The sequence below is a fragment of the Martes martes genome (assembly GCF_963455335.1).
Source record: "Martes martes genome assembly, chromosome: 11".
In the NCBI taxonomy this organism is placed as follows: Eukaryota; Metazoa; Chordata; class Mammalia; order Carnivora; family Mustelidae; genus Martes; species Martes martes.
This window is the reverse complement of record NC_137899.1, coordinates 86,892,852-86,895,559: the sequence shown is the minus strand read 5'-3', so window position 1 is coordinate 86,895,559 and position 2,708 is coordinate 86,892,852. Positions and strand designations below refer to the sequence as shown.

Below are 2,708 nucleotides of genomic sequence, written 5' to 3'. Positions count from 1 at the left end.
CCGCCCAGGAAGCGCCGCAACCCGGACTCGGGAGGGGCGGAGGGGGCGAGGCAGGGGCCACCGCCGAGGGGGATTCTTGCCCCCACTCTGCACCGCACACTTGTTTCCCAGCCCAGGGGCATGGGAGCAAAATCGGGCTAAAGTCGACCAGGCCGAGCCGTTGAGGAATGCTGGGGTTTGGCGTCAGAAGGGATGGGACCCGAGAAAAGGGTGCGAAGGAGACCCCAGTAGGGGCAGGACACTGCAGGTAAAGAAGGGAAAGAAGAGGCCGAGAAGTCAAGGGCCAGGCTGTGAAGGAGAATAAAGGAGGTCAAAGAGAGGTAAGGAGGGAGAGTTGCTGAGAAGGGAGACGGAGCTGGGAAAGGGGGGTGGGGGGAGCTGCAGGGCAGGGAGGACTGGGAGGGAGGATTGGGGGAGGCCTGAGCTAAGTACCCAGGCAGTATGGGGGCTGAATTGGGAGGCAAAGGCACAGAAAGGGAAAGGGATGGAAGAAGGAGGCACTGGATAGGTAGGTAAAAATCGGGGGCATTATTAGAAGAGATGTAGTGGAGATCATTCATCATGGCTGATGAGGTAAACTGATGAGGTGGGAAAAGATATAGTTGAGGAAGAGCCAAAGGAAAGGATGATCTTCCATCCCACCCTTTAGTTTACTGAGAAGTTTTTCATAATTCCGCCAGTACACACAGGGAGTTTTCCTTAAAATGGAAACGCATGAACTAAAGCATGGAAATAGCTGCTTCGCGTAGCTTTACAGCATAAAATCTCCATGGTCCACAAAAACTTCGAGGCAGAGATTTGGGATTTAAGGCACAAGCACTTACAGGGGTTGTGATTCAGTAATGCCGAGGGCTCTCAAAACTGGTGTTACAGTTTCCACACAACACTGAACTTGAATAAGTCAGAGTGTTTGCCTCATGTTTCAGTTAAATGCACTGGAAATGATGACAAAGTTATTGGCTGAAACTATCCTAAAAATGCACCTGCTTCTTTTTCTTTCTCTCTATACTCACACATAGATACATATATATAATTTCTAGTGTCTAGCATGTACAGTATGATTAAGGGAAACATATGTTTTTGTGATTATTTTATTTCCCACCAAAACACAAGCTACGCATTTTACAGCAAACCAGCTGCTTCTCACCATTTGAAAGAATGTGGTCAGAAAAGTAATGCAAAAACTGCCACTTTGGTTTTGTCTGTACCTTCCAGGTCATATCTTCGTACCTCACTTCCTGACACAAACAAGTTTTTACTGTTGTCAGCAACAAAGCCCTAATATAGCTGCGGAAGAGAAAAACTGCATTGCATTTAGCCTCCTGCAAGCATCAACAGTTACTGGAGGAATGTAATTCCAGAAAGCTTTAAAGCTGGTGGTGATGGTAATTATGTATCAAATGCCTGATTCTATTTCTGTTATTATTGTTTTGTCATTTCTGTTCTACCCAAGAGCTGGCTGAACTCGCAGGGAGAAATCCGGTTTTTCTTTTAGACTTTGTAAAAATTAATCAGCCCCGGTAGAAAACTCATTGCTCTCGGGGAGAATAAAGTAGGAGCCACGAAATGTCATTTTAGCAGAGCGTGGGTTTTGCGACTGTAGGAAAGGATTTAAGGACGCGCCTTCTGTTCGGTTTCCTATGTAACGAGCAAAGGCTACACGCACGCACAGACGCCACAGCTCCCGGATGCTGTGGCTCCCTTATCTGGGCTTCTGCAGCTCCAGAAGCCCCTTCGGGATGCTGCGAGGGGCTCCCGGTGGGTGGTGGTAGGAACGCTGCGGCCGCTGCCGCCACTCCTGCCGCTGCTGCTGTTGTTGCTGCTGCAGTCACGTGGGAGCCCCTTTAAGTTTCCATAGAGAGGCCTCTCCGGTGTCACATGATGGACATGATATAATGAAACAACATTGTGGAGAGGAAAGCATTAGGGGAGCCCACGGCTACAAAAACAAGTGAGTGAGAAGAGGTGGGAGGAAGAGAAACTACGCCACCTCCCCTGCAGCCGAGCCGCACGCAGCAGCCGGCGAGAAGTGGGCGACGCCGGGGGGCAGGGACACGGGGTCCTCGGCCCCGGCCCGGGGACCCTGCCGCCTACCGCGGACAGCACAACTTTTAGCCGGCAGCCTCGGCCACCACCGCACCTGTCTCCGGAGCCTCCATCGCTCCTCGTGACGATCCCAGGGAAATTCTAGAAGAATACGCTCTACAAATATACATGCGCATCATTTTCCTCCTTGCGTCTCGCTCTAGAAGGAAAGAGAAAGGGATTCGAGCGGCAGCGTGCGTTCCGCCCCAAGGTAAGTTCTGGAGGGTGGGGAGAGCCGGCCCAGCAGGACTTCGGTGGGAATTTTGCTCTCCGCTGAGCCCTCTCGAGGTGAGCGAGGCGTCCCCTCGCTGCCGGCGACGCGGATGGGTCGGATGGTCCAGCAGGAACATTTCCACTGTGGACTCTGTTATTTCCTCTTTCGCACGCCCGGCGGTCCCACCCTCGGACTCCCCGGGGCGCCTGGCCTCCCCCCGGAAGGGGCCGCAGGTCACGGCCGGGATGTTCGGAAGCCGGGCGAAGGAAGGTAGGGGTTGTGGCGTTGGCCGGGAATGCCGAGGCGATTTCGCCATGTTTGTGTTGCTAAGAGCACTTTTTTCCCCTTTGAGGTGGCTTGATGCCACATGGCTCCTCCAGAGCTGCTGCCGGGTTGAGAAAGAGAGAGA

The 2,708-nt window shown here is 52.7% G+C and overlaps 1 long non-coding RNA gene across 1 annotated transcript in view; it reads left to right on the top strand.

Moving 5' to 3' along the window:
- The first annotated feature begins 2,210 nt into the window (after window positions 1-2,210).
- Window positions 2,211-2,708, top strand: part of LOC308352005 — a 151,338-nt gene continuing 150,840 nt past the window's right edge. Inside the window, exon 1 of the long non-coding RNA XR_013967624.1 lies at window positions 2,211-2,296. This is a non-coding gene — a long non-coding RNA (uncharacterized lncRNA). The remainder of the gene's footprint in view (window positions 2,297-2,708) is intronic.